Source organism: Triticum aestivum, chromosome 1A (assembly GCF_018294505.1).
Source record: "Triticum aestivum cultivar Chinese Spring chromosome 1A, IWGSC CS RefSeq v2.1, whole genome shotgun sequence".
NCBI classification, from domain to species: domain Eukaryota; kingdom Viridiplantae; phylum Streptophyta; class Magnoliopsida; order Poales; family Poaceae; genus Triticum; species Triticum aestivum.
In genome coordinates this window covers 96,790,226-96,807,045 of record NC_057794.1, presented here as the reverse complement: position 1 = coordinate 96,807,045, position 16,820 = coordinate 96,790,226, and the positions used below count along the sequence as shown (strand labels likewise).

At 42.2% G+C, this 16,820-nt stretch overlaps 2 long non-coding RNA genes and 2 other non-coding genes across 4 annotated transcripts in view; 1 reads left to right on the top strand and 3 right to left on the bottom strand.

Moving 5' to 3' along the window:
• Positions 1–4,559: 4,559 nt before the first annotated feature.
• LOC123191913 (uncharacterized) overlaps positions 4,560–16,820 on the bottom strand; it is a 25,140-nt gene continuing 12,879 nt past the window's right edge. The window contains exons 3-4 of the long non-coding RNA XR_006496810.1: positions 16,657–16,658; positions 4,560–4,571 (exon numbers count right to left, since the gene is read on the bottom strand). This is a non-coding gene — a long non-coding RNA (uncharacterized lncRNA). The remainder of the gene's footprint in view (positions 4,572–16,656; positions 16,659–16,820) is intronic.
• Positions 6,713–6,786, bottom strand: TRNAW-CCA (transfer RNA tryptophan (anticodon CCA)). The gene has a single exon. It is a non-coding gene; the product is annotated as a tRNA-Trp (tRNA).
• Positions 9,022–12,566, top strand: LOC123191920 (uncharacterized). The gene is made up of 3 exons (XR_006496811.1): positions 9,022–9,197; positions 12,389–12,392; positions 12,556–12,566. It is a non-coding gene; the product is annotated as an uncharacterized lncRNA (long non-coding RNA).
• TRNAK-UUU (transfer RNA lysine (anticodon UUU)) lies at positions 9,640–9,712 on the bottom strand. The gene has a single exon. It is a non-coding gene; the product is annotated as a tRNA-Lys (tRNA).

The following is a 16,820-nucleotide window of genomic DNA, read 5'->3' as shown; positions in this document are numbered from 1 at the left end:
ATCATTCAAAAACTACTACTTATTGGGTTGGGCAACCGACACGTGAAATCGATGCCGGGCTACACTTCCTTCAATTAATTGTTTAGGTTTACTTTGGCGGAGCATTCAATCCAGGTGTGGGAATCATTCCGACTTCATGTATTTGCCCTGCCCTAGCCTCTTGGGAATGTAGGTGTCCGAGAATGGAAGCTCGGCAACAGAGCAGACCGGAAGAAGTATGTACCTCATGAAGCAAGGACTAGCCAGAGCTCTTAGTATGGCCACTTTTGCAGGATGAATCCGTTCACTGCCTGCTTCTCTATCGCATTGGACCTAGAAAGAGTGCAAACAGGAAGCATAGATCCTTGAGAAATAGAGGAGCTATGAGTGCTGTCCACAACCTCTAATGTTCCAAAAGATATAATCCGTCACTCGCTCCAGAGACCTCAGTACCGTGCTAACTCCAAGAATTTCCTTCTTTACTACATAAAGCATCAGCTGCTGGATAGAAAGCAAAAGCATTTATTTATAGCTGACAGTTAGCTTTCGCTTGATTTCTTTCTTATAAAATTACATTTTGTTGATTGTAGATTGGGTCAGTGTAAATAAAGGGTGAGCTCCAAACTACAGTGGGAAAGGCCGAGTATACACCAACCATACTTTGGAGTGAGAAGGAGATCCTAACTAACAAAATAAGGCATCTGATACTATGCTGAAAAGTCCCGTTTGGCCACTTTTCAAAAGAAGGATGCGCCGCTATTTTATCATCATCTGGCACTGCTTGACTTGCTTTCACAGCTTTTAGCTTGAACGTGGCACTAAAGCCTCCATGTCAACTAAAGAAAATAGTTCAAGACAGTAGAGCATAGAGGGAATTACCAACATGGGTTCAGCATTTTGTTTAGTGAATGCGGAGATAAAAGCAGCTGCTATTGATGTGCAATTGGACCGCTCGCATCGCTCCTTGACACGAAGGCTATAAGAATCAAAGGAAATACTGGGCGTAAATGACTTTGGAGTTCAAACCTGGCAAAGTCCTTACTTACTCGGCTCCAGGCCAAAGCAATGAAAAGACCCTTTATTTAATATGGTCACGCCCATGAGAGAAAGTCTAGCCCTATCAACACCTTCTGATCCTAGTTGGCTCGAGTAAGGCAGGCTACTTCTAAGCAATCTAGAGAACATTGAACCTCATTGAAAAGAAATAACTTCCGGTCAACATAAAGATCCAGCAACCTTTTGCCTGACCTCGGCTCTGACGCATTCCTCCTAGCCTAGATTTTCACTACATTCTTTGGGATCAATGCCTACTTCTTGAACTTGAAATACCTGTATCCCTTCTTCGATAAGTGGAATGTTTCGCTTGAGCGTCTACTTTGGCGAAACCCTTGTTATCTATGCTATGTATTTGTGGCCTAGCCCTCTATAAGGCACACGTTTTTCATACGTGAGGCTATAGAAGGAAAGCAACAATCCTGGAGGAGGAAATAGTTCACTTGTTGGGCACCTGGGCTCCATATTCGTAAATTCACTTACGTGACGAGAAATTAACAAGGCGCGCTGCGTTTGAATGACATGTTATTTGAATAATATTGCTGCTGTGTCGCAAGTCTCAGTCTTCCAAAATAGGAGACGACTATGGACAGAGATACCAGGTAAACGGAGTGCCAGTGATTGCCTTGGTTGATAGTGGCAGCACGCACTGTTTTGTAGACCCCAAAGATTGTGAAGCGGGCTGGTTACGACTCAACTCCGTATAAACCTATGGAAATCACAGTAGCAAATGGCGCTAAGATGTATTGTGAGCACAAATGTGATGGCATGCTATGGGTAATGCAAGGGAAGGAGTTTCAGTTTGACATGAAAGTCATGGAGGTAGGTTCGTATGAGGGGGAGATTGGATTTTGTTGCTATAAGAAGGAAGGGCCAATTATTTTCTCAACCAGTGCACCATCCATAACATTGGTCAAGGAAGGCAAGAAAGTAGTTTGAAAGGGAATTCAGGATCAGACAAGGAGGTCAGTAGAAAGAGGAAGGGTGCAGTTACAACAAGGAGAGATTTGTATGCTCGTGCAAGCTTTTCCAGTGAATGCCACCAGCAAAGAAACCAGAATACCTAACAGTATGAATAAGTTACTTACCCGAGACTCTGACATTTTCAATGAGCCAAAAGAGTTACCACCAGACCCATGATCATGTAATACCTCTTCTGGAGGGAGCTGAGCCGATTAATCTCAGGCCGTATAGATACTCGCACGATCAAAAGGCAGCCATTGAAAAGTTGGTCGATGAAATGTTAGCAGCTGCTGTGATTAGGCCAAGCTCAAGCCCTTTGCCCTTTTCAAGTCCTGTACCTGTAGGTAGGATGGGTGGGAGTTGGCGATTGTGTATAGACTACAGGAAACTAAATAGCCTTACCATTAATAAAAATATCCCATTCCTTTCGTGGATGAACTCTTGGAAGAGGGCAGTCCCAAATGAAAAAAAGCCATTTATCGATCCCAAGAAGCAAGTGAATTAGTTTTATTGCTTTTCTTCCTTTAGCTTCTGTTTATTGCAAGCACATATTTTATAGTATTATTTGAGATGCTGGAGTAAAAGGGAGTCAGAGGTAAGCCCTAGCTAGCCGCCCCCCTCTTCCCTATCAGCTGAGAGTTTGCATTCGCCAGTGTGCCACCATTCCTTATTCATACTGTACTTCACTTCTCTATGCTTCAGGCATTCCGCTTTCATCTTGTGATACCCCAGACCTGTTTCTTTGGATCCTTAACTACAAAAGTAAGCACCTCCCCTAACTAATTAGTTAGTATCGAGAGACTCAAAAATCATTAAAGTTGAGAAACAAAGGTACTCTTGCCGATGGAAGAAATTCCATAAATGTCCCATAGAGTCAAAAAGCTGTTTTGAGGAACTAGTATCAAAACTTGACCCATTAGCTGCTGCCCTACTTCATCCAAGGGCTAGGTGTGGGTGTGACTAAATCCCCTCCTTCCTTACTTAATAGTTATTTTAGTCTCCTTGGGCAGTCGACCCCTTCAATTGGTCATGCTTTTCTTGTTTCTCTGGATTCGTTAGGCATGCGACGGGCGAGCAATCTCTTGATACTACGCCTAGCCGTGGGCTTGCTCTTCTTTTTGACCTTGCTTGATCACTCACTAATAGGGATTGGGCTGATCCAGGCATGCAAGCACTCAGGTACCCTTTTCATCCACTCCTTCATCCGCTGATTGTCGCTGTCGATGCCCAGCTATTTAGTCTAGAAAGTGTTAATCCGAGTAGTGAGCCCTGTGGCATACCTCTAATATGCTTGCACTTGTTTGTGTTAATGGATCCAGCAAGACTCTAATATGATTTCTAAGGATTTGAAGAACGATTTGTACATGTTTCATTTCACCTAATCCATCATTTGAGGAGTGGGTTTCGCGATTGGGCTCAGATAGGGGTAAAGAGGGGGAACGGAGGCAGAGTTGATAATTGTATGGTTTCCCACTAAGCGCGAGCATAAAACTTGATCCTTCCTCACCGTAACCATGGTGTCAAGTTGATTCGCACCGGATATCGATACCTTCAGCCAAGACCCATTCTTAAGTACAAGCCAGTGGTGGTGTCCGGTCGAAGGAAGTTAGTGCTAAGCACTATTAATATTGTATCGAACCTGATGAGTATTTTAGAGTATCTTTGGACCCCAAAGAGTTGTATAAGTAGTCAAGAAATACTCCATTTTGAGTTATGGTTGTGCAACCGATCATACCCATCTTTAGAACGTTATTGCCCTTGCGGACAAGAAGAATCGATCTATCAAAAATATGTTATGTAATGTATTCAGTTGAGTTGAATCCTGCGCATGACCAAAAGAAAGGAAAGATCCGTGTGTATGAAAGCCGTCTGGACCCCAACTGGAACAGGAACGTTGTCTCTTGATTTCTTCTTTGAATTCAGGTATCAATTCAATTATGATATGAAGAAAAGAGAGAAAGAATTAGTTCCACCAAAGGAACCCCAGTGAAATGCCTTCCTGGCTATCAAGCATTTTGCATTGCTCAAAGCCTAGAATCTTGTATCTGGGAACTGGGAAGAAGATAGACGGTCAACGGCTATTGCCAATAGTCCTGAATCTGCAAAGCTACTGCAAACACATGCAACACAGGCTACAATAATGAAGAAACCATGAAACCAACCTAAAATCACTGCCAGCACTTAGTTAGTTAAAGCCCAGGAACCACTTGTGTTACACCAGTGAAGCAGAAGCTCCGAAAGCTGTCCGAGGAGCCAGCCATAGGTGGGTTCTTTACTGGCCATAGGTAGGTCCCTTACTGCTGGATCCTCTAAGCAGGGAAAGATCGTAGCTAGTATGAATTGGAAGAACGATCATACCGAACCCAGGATCCTGCAACTATTCTTCCTTCGTTCAAGACTCGCTTTTCTCGCGGGTTGAATGAGTGAGCCTTGGCCATACATACTGAGATTCAACAGTCAACTTTGGAGTCCGTCCTAAAGCCCCACCAATCTACATAGGTGATACCAGGGTAGGTACTTGAAAGACGAGAATAGAACCCATGCTGATGTACCTTAGCTTTTCCGCTCTTCCAATCCTAAACAAGATCACAAATAAGAGTCCCAGGCCGCTTAACGCCCTCTTAGCACATATGATAGGAGCTGGCATACAGAATTACAAGAAAGTTGGTACTTTTTCCAATCCTTTCTGCTTTCTCACCAGCAAAATAGGATCGATCGCGAAATGAAAGAAATCTTTCACCTCACTTCTAAGATGAGCTAGCGCTCGCATCACCTTTCGATATCCTATATTTTTGATATTCAAAGCATTTCCACGGCATTACCACAAGGATTTCCTGTTTCCCCGATCCACCAGCTACGTTCGCACACTTCCAAATAGTAAATGCTCCCGCAGTTGGAGTTGAGACTTTCTTATCCCTCTTGTTACGACGGATCGAGCATATGATTCTTTTCTTGATTGAAATCATTCACTTTTCCTTGAAATCGTCACAAAGTAATTGGAAGAAGAAGTGCTTGAGAAGCTCATGGATATATTCTATGGTGGCTTCTCCAATAGTTCGAGCCATAGCTTCATTTCATTGTTTCTATAATTTTCTTCACTTTATCATTGCCCTCAAGTACAAGTAATTTATGACAAACTTTCTTTCCCATGGTTCGGGTGGGCACGGATATGGATGGCAGGACAGGAGTGAAGATCCCTCAGCTAAGGGCTAGACCGGACGTTTCACTGTCTGATGACGAGTGGCACACAAATCAACCTGAGAAGGATTCTGCTGTGTAAAAAGTGTTTATATAAACGAATTGTTTAACGCCAAGATGCCAATAGCAATGATGGATAAAGAAAATCCCACGAGTAGGGCTCGAAAGCCGAGGACTCTCCTGGCAAAGAATCTGAACGATCTGAGTTCTTTTCTGAGAAAGAAGAAGATGCAAGGCATGGGTCCAAGCCTGAAGGTGACGTGGAGTGTTATTATTATCGTTACTCCAGAGAATGGGAGGCACTCTCTTCTTGCAAAATGCAGTTCTGAAATCTGTAATCTAGATGATTCTAGTTGAAGGGGACGATGCAGCCTAGCGGTTACGAACTTTTTGTTCGATTCAAAGGATTTCCACTTGAGTAAAGCTATGGTGGGAAATAAACTACCAATTAGGCAATGCGCGTCTCTATTTCTTGAATTCTCTGGTCTAGGCAACCCGAAAGCGTTGTTTAACAAAGACAAGTCTGAATTTGAAACGCAATTCGGTAGAGAAAATAAACCTAAGTAACCACCAGTTGAAACTGAGCAAGGATGCCTCTCCTAATGGAAGTTATGGGCTCAAACAATACCTAATGGTAGGCAACTTTGCTACCCGAGCATCTCTTTCTTATTAAGAACGACATAAATGTTGATTTTCTACTCTCGGGAGTAGGTAAGGGGGACTATGCCCAATAAAATAGGGACTACGGTAGGCATGAAATGAAACTTCTTATCTTAGGTACGGAATTCCTCCACATTAAGACACCAACCTGCCCTTGACAAGTCAATAATCAATCACCAGATTTAGGATCACAAGCCGATGCGATGCTTCACGTCGAAATGGGTTAGTCTGCATCTGAGAGACCCCGCCTAGCTCTAAAATGGTTTCAACCTTTCCTCGACCTCATGGAATGAACTAACTCATATGCAGTGAGCATATTATCATAGACATCCCTCACGATAGCGAACTTGAAGAAGAAGCTGTTTCGACATCTACTTTATCCCAAGTGCAATAATGCTCCAAGTACGGGTTTTCGAATTCATTCCTCGCTGACCGCGCGTCATCTTCAGTTCACGATTGAGGCTCAGATGGAGACTGATGAGATACATGCTCTGGCTAAGGTTGACATCCAGGCTCTGGACAAGCGATAAGAGATACTTTCTGAAGGATCCAGCTAAGAAAATGAAATGGGTTAGTGGGAACAAGCAGCTAAAGCGCAAAGGTAAGGATGAGCTCGAAAAGTGCAAACTTGAATGATAGCTAGTGGTGGATTGAGACTTTTGAGCTTCTCCATCGATCACTTTTGCGGAAGCTGAGTCCTTTCTTTTCCAACAACTTCAAATCAGAAAGCCCCGACTCCCATAAAGAATGCTTGCAGATCTTTCCTTTTATTACGATGACGATATGGACCTCATTACTGTCTCATTTTCTTATATTTATATAAGTTCTTTTTTTGGATTCGACATAACAAGAACAGAATCACGCTCTGTAGGATTTGAACCTACGACATTGGGTTTTGGAGACACACGTTCTACCGAACTGAACTAAGAGCGCTTTCCGGGAGATAAAGCAGTAAAGAAAAGGATGATTTTTGTACCGCATGCATATAGAAAAATGAAACTCTGAATTTTGTCCAATTTGAATCGATCTCAATTGATCCCTCGTTACTGCCCATAGGAGAAGTAATAGGTAGGGATGACAGGATTTGAACCCCTGCCTTGTTTTCCACATCATAATTTATTCCTCCATCTATATACAACTTTCTTGTCATTTCTTCTTTTTGGTTTCATATAATAAATGATATACATCTGAAACCCAACCTAACGTATAAAGAATGAATATTTATCGGTAATGCTCAGGAAGAAAGAAGGGGTCATCTTTTTGATTTTTATTCCACCCTCATGTACCCTTCTTTGCATTTTTTCTAAAGCCTGTTCAACCTCATATCACCTAGAACAAGTCATGGACTTCTTCAATGAAAGAAAGTCTCATGGAAACGTTTTCAACGAAATAAGAACCATACAAAATAGATTTCTTGATCTTTTTATTTAGGAAAATGGATTTTTTCGCAGTTTTTTCTTTTATCCTAAAGATATGCAGAACGAGTGTATTATGAAATATTCGTTGTCTAGCTTTGCATACATCGCTACTTAATCGTTTAGTGGTTATCGATGAAATTACTTCACCATAGAGAAAATATTATGGAAGTTTATATATATATATATATATATATATTATTGGTTGCTTTTGTTTATGTCCAATTGGAAAAGTTGATCTTCTAAATTCATATGTTTAGCCTAAAGTACATAACTTGTGTTCCTCCCTAGTTCTTGCAAAGCCACCTAATCAAGCCTCACCTCATTTGTAGTTATAACATGTTCAGCTAAAAGCAAACTCAAAATAAAATGGGTTTACTATTAGTAACACATATACTTTTTTACCTTAGCTCTTTCTTTATTGTTCATTGAGCAGTTCAAATGCTTTGATTGCTTATCACATAAGAGGTAAAAATATTCTTCATTCGTTTATTTTTTTAATTCAAAATTGCATTCAAATCCATTCTTTCTCATAACTTGAGAATATGTACAGCGCAGAACAGAAAAGAAGGCAGATTTGATGAGTTGTAGGGGTGGACCCACTTCCACTGATTTCTTGCGGGAAGGTTCAATAAGGGAAGAAGAATCAGAGCTGTGACCTAGTAACCTTGATTTCTTTCGGAACGTCATTACGAGAGTAACAAAGAAAGAATAACGTAGATAGGAAGGAGCGAGCCGAGCCCCAAGGATAATGAATTGGTATGCCGGGTGCTTACTTGAGCAAGAAGCCAAGTCATCGATAATCAAAGAAAGGTGTGAGTGAACGAGCCCAACTTTCCGATTCAAATATGACTCCTTTCCACTTTCAACAAATAGAGAAATCTCTTCTAGGCTAGCAGTGGGTAACCAACATAGTGCCCCATTCGTTCCATGACATCCAATCAGTTCTCCTCGGATTCCAATCCAATCTCCCAATCAGTGAGAAATAGACGGTCGGATGAGATCTCGAACGTTGTCCCTACCTACTGAGGAATCACAAGTGTACGTAGAAAAAGAGAGTGTTGGAAATGCATCGAGGAGAACTTACCTTGTGAGTCACTACTCCGGCACTGGGCAGGAATACTACTAGCGAGGCTTATAGGCGGCTAGTTCTTAAAGAAATCTGTCAGCTATAACCTAGCCTATTGAATCTGGTACGCCCGAAGCACGAAACTAGATAGGTAGCCCTACATATGACTAGAAAAGTATCGTATTTTTTTCCTCCAGTAAATCTTCCACTCATTCCTTCCATCATGGAATATCATTGGGAGTGTATTTTCCCTCTCAAAAAAGGCTTCGCCCTGACTTCACTGAACTTATTGGAAATGCCTAGAACAGAGTTCATTCACTTTCCCAGCAGCCCTACTCCTCATAGTTGATCCGAATTTCTATCCCTGATTGACTCAATCAGGAAGAGGAAGACTTGATAAAAGATGAAAAGAAAGGATTGATTACCTTTTTAAGTCAAGAAAAGAAAGGAAAGGGCTTTTTATGAGTTTATGTAGATGAAGTTTCAGATTCTTGGATGAGCGGAACATCTTTGAGACAAATCATCTCTACCCGGGTACATAGCTTCATCCAAACCATGGATCCACGAATTGTTGACTCGCTCTAGAAAAGAGCTTCGTAGTTGGGAGCTCTGAACCGATGATCGATATGGTTTCCTAGGATGAGAACTATGGTTTACTACTTGACAATAAGAAAGTTGTTTTATCTTTTTTTTCACTTTTTGAGGTGTTTTGCCTAGTCTGAATTTCCCCTTCTTCTATTTGATCAAGATGGATAGCAAAAAAGCATGAATAGGCCTACTGGGATGGAAGGAGAGAAGGACTAAACGAGAAAAGGAAATACCTCTTTGTTTACCTTGGAATGAATTGCTCAACTACTTAGGTAACGAAACTAAACGTTCATCTACGATCTTTCTTAAAAAAAGATAGGACTGTATGGCAGTTCTCGTTAGTAGATTCGCAGAACAGAAGAAGTTCATTCTGACTTGCGCACTACAAAAAGGCAGCCAACGACTTCAGACGTACTCCGTCTTTCGAGCCTCTGTTTAGCTTCAAAAGATAAGGCGCTAGTGCAACGAATGCTGCTTTGGTGCGTCCCACCCCAACTAACTAGTGCTTGACTTGACTTTCCCCCGCGCCCTATCCAATGAATAAGGAGAAGGCCGGCCTATCAATGACCGAGCCAGTCTGATCTCCTTTATACTTACCTCAAACAACGAGCGAAGTCGAGATGTTGATGAGAAAGGGGCTTTTCTCAAGGCCAAAGAGTGCTCTTTGAAGGCTACTATGCATCCTTACGAATACAAGAGTGGTTTTTTTTGTTTTGGGTATAGCAGGACTTGAACCTGCGACCATTAGGTTAAAAGCCCAATGCTCTACCAACTGAGCTATACACCCGATTTTACAAGAAGGCTTGGTGCGGAAAAGAAAAGAGGGCGGCCTGGCCCCTTTTCTTCTTATCATATCACAAGGGCGCGGCTCTGTATGGTATAGTACTGTGGAGCAAGTTTGGGAGTCCTTTCCACTCATTGAGGATTCTATCTAAAAAAGAAGGTCAACGGGGGAGACTACAGTAGCTCGAACTCAGACTATCTACGAAAAAGGTAAAGTCGTCTTTCCTAGGGTTCGACCGAAAGGAGCTGTGTTCTATGGTTTGATGTTGTGGAGGTCCAGCACTCTTCTAAACGAAGAAAGAGGGGATTCGCGCTACCTCCTACTCCTATAGAATATCGATTGGCGCGAACTTCTAATCGATTCCTTCTTCATTGTTGCTGACCCTTACATCATCATAAAGAGAATCAAGATATCCCAAGAACCCAGCTAGGGATGAATGACTAGCGCTCAAGAACAAGCAAGGGATGAGCGCACGGGAGCGGCGTTGCTTGTTGCTTTATTATCACATTAGAGAAGCGGAACCTCCAAGCTCAGACATCTCGAACTCAGAAACTACCCTTCTATCCCACCCTGCTCCTCCGGCATCGGAAGCAGAACTACCTGACCGAAGGAGATAGACAGGAAGGGAAGACGGGCATACAAAGGCCGAATAAAGCTCTCTTGAAGCTGCATCTGAATAGACCTAGAGTCACTCAGTACATACGAACCCTTGAATAAATAAGAATTGAGAAGTATGAAATGTGGGCATCATAACAAAAAAAGAAAAAGACCGAAACCAGTAAGACTAATGCCTACTTATTTATACCTTTGAGAGGTCCAGTTAGACTATTATGATTTTCTCTTTAGCTACGTAGGTTATATAAGATTCAATTCAATCTAACAAGCGGACTGGACTACCTTCGGCTACTACAAGATATTTAGAAACCTAAGAAGCTGAGCCTACTTTACGCACTTAAGGCAGCAGCAGATGATGAAGAAATGGGCGGTAGATGATAATGAGAAAGGGCGCCCCTTGGCATTTCCTGTGGGGGAGTCTGATTGATCCAATCATGGCGAATGATGTCAACCCCCTCTTTTGCGCCTAACTTGACTCTGATTCTCCCACTATGAGAGCTGATCCAGGGGCTAGTTCGGCTATAGAATGGAATTTATGAAAGCCCCCCGTCTTTCCGACTCAATGTATTGCCCTTTGGGACCAGGATCTGATGAGGAAGTGAGAGAGGGGACACCAAACATAGGTGCGTACCATTGCCCCAATCCAATGGACTATGTCATACAGGGAGGAACCCTTGGAGGTTGGGACAGAAAGAAAGCAGGTTTTGCTTCTGCTTCCTTCGAGCTACCAAACTCTTTCGTCAGGTGTGGGTCAAGTTCCCTCATTATTGCTTGACTTCCCCTTTGGGGCACGAAAAGATGGACTAGGACTTAAGTAAGGGAGAGGACAACCCCTGTTTCTGGCTTACCTTCAACGAGTGAGTGCTATTCCCATTCCTTACTTTGATCCGACCCTGTTCCCTGACCAGTTTGCTTGCTCACTAGAAGAGTCAAGCGAGAGCAGCTAGTTTAGAAGGAAAAGGACACCTGGGGCTATTCGGCCTCACTTGTCGGAGACTGAACTACCGCTCGCTTACTTGCTGATCAAGGAGGTCATTTCCACTTACTCTAAGCATAGAAGGAAGAAGATTGAAAAACTAACAAACAAATTGTCTTCAGCCCTACTTACTTATAGGCTGACTTGGCCCAGGAAACAAGGTTCTATTAGGCTTGCAGGGCTTAAAAAAGAATGAGCTAGATCGCAGGTATTTGGATACGAGGTAGTAGCGGGGTCTAGTCGAAGCGGTGTGCAAAGTGTATAAAGGCGAGTCTCATGGGCAGCGGCATGTGAGGGGTCTCTCGAACTTCATGGAAGACGCAGTTAGGGAGTTGGAAGATGCACTTTGGACTCCTGCACCAGTAAGAATGGAACTGGAATAAAAAGTCGGGGTAGCTAGTCACTCCGTTATTGAGGAAAGAGAGGATGGCATTTCCATAAGTAGACTCTCCTTCTTACTGAATCCTTATCCTGCCCTCTCTACTCGGGAACAATTCATTCTTAACTCATACATAAGTTTCGGGCGTCGACAAGAGAGTTAGCGATCTACAGCTGGTTCGGTGGACTGGTGGTGACACGGGCGGGCCCTCTACTTTCTTTGCCGAATCCAATCGATCATGGGCGGCCCTCTTTGTTCACAGTCTTTCTTTCCTTTCGAATCCAATTGTTCCAATCTGACCAAATAGCAATTCATTGAAATCATTCGGGTCACCTCTTTTTTAAGCACTTGACCAAGCCTATTTCTATACAAAAGGACAGGAATCTATTGACTTTGAGTCTGTCTCCTACTATGAAATGGGAACTGAACACAGGATGGCAATAGTGAGAAAAAAATCCCCTCGTACTATGTCATTATTTATTCGATTTTCCCTGGTAAGTGCTCCAGATGCAGTTGCTTTAGTTGATGTAGTGAGTGGAACCTAATTATCTATTTCCTTTCATACCAGAGTTGCCTTTTGTAGATGATAAAGCCAACAATTTTGCAAGGAGTTGATAATTGCACTTGAAGTAGTAAGGTTAAAGATAGTTGAAACTTAATGGCACCGTTTAACCAAGCACTCTTGTAGCTTCGGAAACTCCGTGTTCAGATCGGTGAGGCAAGAGACGAATTCATCGTCAGTTACCTCCACGATATCCAAAATACCCTCAAGACCATGAAGACAGATAATGAGAGTCAGGTTCAAAAAATTCAAGGATTGTAAATACCATAACAGCAAAGTAGAATGCACCAAATTTTTCCTATTACCGGTTCTAGGAAGAGCACACCAAATGAAAGAAACTATTACTCAAAAAGAGAATCACATCTCGATCCACAAACTGCCAAAAGCCTTTGTTATTCCATTCCCAGTGGAACGTCAACCTGTTTAACAACAATTTTCTAAGAAACTTGCTGAATTCTAAATGAAACAACCTTATTTTCAAGTGACAGGCAATATCCATTTCAACCAATTATTAAAGATAGAAGGGCTAACTGCACAGCTAATTGAATTACTTTTCGAGGTTGAGTTCATCTTGAAATCGCATTTGCTTCCTAATTAAACTGAGAAAAAATAAGAATATTAAAAGAAAGACTCCACAGAACATGAATGAATTCAAGTACATCACATCAGGCTGATATGTACCGGTATCATACCTGTTTCAAGATTCTGGCTAAGCCCTTCTTGTTGCCACATATCCAGTTTCTTCTAAGGTTTCTGGAATTGCTCAAGTTCCTGCTCAACGCTTCTTGTCTAGCTCCAGTCTAGCACTTGTACCAGTCGCCTACCAGATCACGGCTTTGCTCCAATTCTACTCTCCAATTATGCAATCCTCTCAAAAATTGGGGCTTTTCTTCACTTCAGCACTTCCCCTCGCAGTGGATTCCACTAGGTTCTTAACCTCTTCCCAATTCTTAAACTGAAACCTGCAATGTCTAATCCAACTCGGCACCTAACCAGCTTGTCAGCATCGTAAGTTTGCCTCAACATTCCCCCTAGAAATACAAAAATAATGTAAATCTACTTTCATTTATTTATTAGGGATGAGACTTTCTTTTTCTTTTTCTATTTTCTAGAATAAGTATGCTCTGGAGTAAAAGGATTCGAACCTTTGCATGCCGGTACCAAAAACCGATGCCTTACCACTTGGCTATACTCCAAACGGGAGGAAGGCTCGATGAAAACGAGCTGGGATATAGATTTTTCAGAAGGAAAATTTAGTTACCCTCGGTCTTCCTTCTTTCCCGGGAATCAAGGAAGTAGTAGCGGGACAGTCCTTTATTTCCCCCTTTAGACCAACTACAACAAGCTCGCTCCTTAGGTTAGCTCTCTGCTCTACCTATTTGTTTGCAATGCCTTGCTTATCAAAATAGGCCTTTCTGTAACCTGACCTTACGCTGAAAAACTGCACTTGTTGGCTCTGCGTCCACTGAAACTTATGAAAAAGAAATGTCATTCTATCGATATCTTCAAGAGTTCCCTAACCCCCTGACTGAGAGTGCTATGATGGGCTATTGAAGTTCGTCCCTGCGGCACGGTGGGGCAGTGCAAATCCTTTCATTAATGAAGTTCCTCCCTGACACTCCCATTATTGGCTTCCTTCCCTGGGGACCGCTCGGGCGAAGGCAGAGCATGGAATGATCGTAGGGGCATCCTTCCTAGGTGGAAAAGACGTGTGTGACTAAAACCAGGAGGAGAAAACCATTTTCAAATGGCGACAGAAAGAAAGGAATCACGAAATAGAAGTGCACTATGCTGGCAAATGTGGAGAATAGCCATCCATCTTTCATCAATGAAATTGTTCCGTATGGGTAGCAAATACACATATCAGAAGAGCCAACCCGAAAGCACTTGCTTCAAAGAAGCAGCAGTTACCAAGAAATTCCTGTTTCAAGTCAGTATATCTCGATAGAACCAATTCCAATCCAGGTAGTGTGAACAGAGGATGTGGAAGTTCTGTTTCCTTGCCTTGTCAAGCATTTCATCTGACACTCTATCTATACTATAGCTAGATCAATTCCTATTCTTTCTTCCAGGCGACTTTACTCCAAAGAATTTTTCCTTCTTATCTTGACTCGATCTCACGAAATTGGATTGATTGGCACACCGCGCATCTGGCATTCGCTTCTCCTATCTATCTCTTCCAACTAAGCTGATCACTGGAAAATATGAAATCCTACAAGCAATCATTCCAGAGCCAACTACGAAGATACCTGGTCTTCCACTCTGTTCGCTGGAGGAAAGACAAGAAAGTAAACAATTCTTCAAAGGAATTGGCTCTACCAGAACAGAGGAATTGGCTCGCTCCTTCACTCGCTGGGTAAGCATAGAATGCACACCAGTCTGGTATCAAAGCGTATCTACTTGAAAAGGAGACTACTTGAACAGATGAAATGGAAGGAAGAAATGAAAGTTCGATCTACCAACGTAGAGTCCGCCCCTCCCAGGAAGAAGAAATTTGCTACTTTGACTCATCAGTTGGTAAGTCTGTCTATGAAGTTCAGTGCCCAGAAAAGAGAAAAAAAAAGACCAAAACAAGCTTTTTCAAGCTCTACAAGTCCTATATATATAGTGTTCCACTAGATAGCCGTGTTAAACTAGTCCAGTCTTGCCGAGTGGCCTTATCTTCTGGTTACCTGGTCCGGTACTTCTACTTCGAGAGTGAGTTAGTAAACAGGATCAACTTTATGATCCATTTTGAGAAATTACAATCACAGAATCAGAACGAGTGGGTCTAGAGTCCATCCTCACACAGTTGAAATGCTGCTTCTCCCTTCTCCTTTCCAAAAGAAAGTGGATCTCATAGCCTCTGACAATTTGAAAAGTAGGTCTCAGTCTCATTTTCAGATGCAATTTTCCACCGGAAAGAGAATCCCATATTCTTTAAGCCAAGCCGCCAATCCTAGGGTCAATGCAGAATAGGAAACCATTGCTATTTGAGCAGTTAGAGAATCGAAATTCCACTCATTTAGAAATCGATCGGCGAATGCCAGAGGAAGGATAAGGGGAGCCTACACCAACGTAGTCTTAGCCCTAGAACACATGGAGCTTGGAGCACTGATAATAAGTCTGTCTGATTTTCAAGGAGTTTATGAACAATCACCACATCCATATTGAGGAGAAAGCTCACTCAGGCTACTGAACTTGTAAATACAGTTGCGCTCATGATAGGGATTCCATTTATGGCGTGAGGTGAAGTTAGAAGCATACCTGGATATATACTCATAGTGGCTTCCATACCTATCTCTGGTAGAACTAACAAAATAGAAACCTATGACTAGTAGACTCATACGAAAACTTGAAAGATCTATTTCATTAGAAGAGAAAGTTCACTAATCTATGGCCTAGAAAGCCAAAAGAAATGATCAGTCCAATGACAGAAGGACAGAAGCGCGTTCCCTTCGTCCTCAATGTGCATCCACAGCTTACTCGAGTGCTTGAGATATTCATTTGGTTTAAGGCACCTTCATCGTAGGAAGGAAAAAACCCGGATCCCCGGGCGGATCATTCCCTCTAACAAGCTAAACAAGAGTCCAGGAGCGAGAGAGGAAAATCCAAAGTGCAAATAACATAATATGAAAAAAGAAAAAAGTTCTATTGAGTTGTTGAAAAAAAGGCACTTTAGAAGTGAAAGTAGGCTATTCTCGTAAAGGAATATCGTAACGGGCGACTAGGTAATATAGAAGGCCGACCCACCCGAATCTCTTGGTGGCCTTTCCCTCGGCTTCCATCACAGAAGATGTCAGCAATAGCAATCCTTCAGTCAATAGAATCAGTAACTATACTACTTAAATAGTGAAATACCAACCAACACATAAAGCAATAACCAGATAGATAGAATGATAACAGGTAATACGAAGATATCAACACAACCGGAGTCACGAGGCTCGATAATGACCAATGGGTTAGGATCTGAGGAAGCTTAGTTTGGATGATGGAATATTCGCTGTTCTGATTGTTGAGATACTGCAAATCCACTTATCCAACAATTTTAGTCCATTTTCCTACTTTTTCTGCAAGGGGTTCAAGGGGAAAGCATTATTATATCCTTAATATGACTCTCTGTCACACGGATGCTGCTGGGCTGCTACAAAACCCCTATAGTCGAAAAAAAGATCGAAATAGGGATAAAACGTAGGATAACCCAGATCACTCGGACTAGCTGAACTCTCCAGAACAAACACAACCTAGGTGGTTTGACTAACGTTTTGGCACATTAGACTAACCTAAGACAACTCCTGGCTACATTCAGTCCTATCGAGATACAAGCTGTTACCAACCTGATACAACGCAAGTCACAAGCTTGACACGGTGAGAATGGCTGCAACTGACAACTCCTGCATCTGAGATTGACAACTCTAGTAACAGAGAATGACTACTCCTGCAACAGATATTGACAGAGCATGACACTCTCAACTGAGCTCAATCCAGCTGTGAATAATAAACAACACTGAAAGTAAACAACACGGTTATCACAAAACTTGGATTCCGGATTACAACACTATAGGCAATGAACCACCACTAACGGCCCATAACGTTAGTT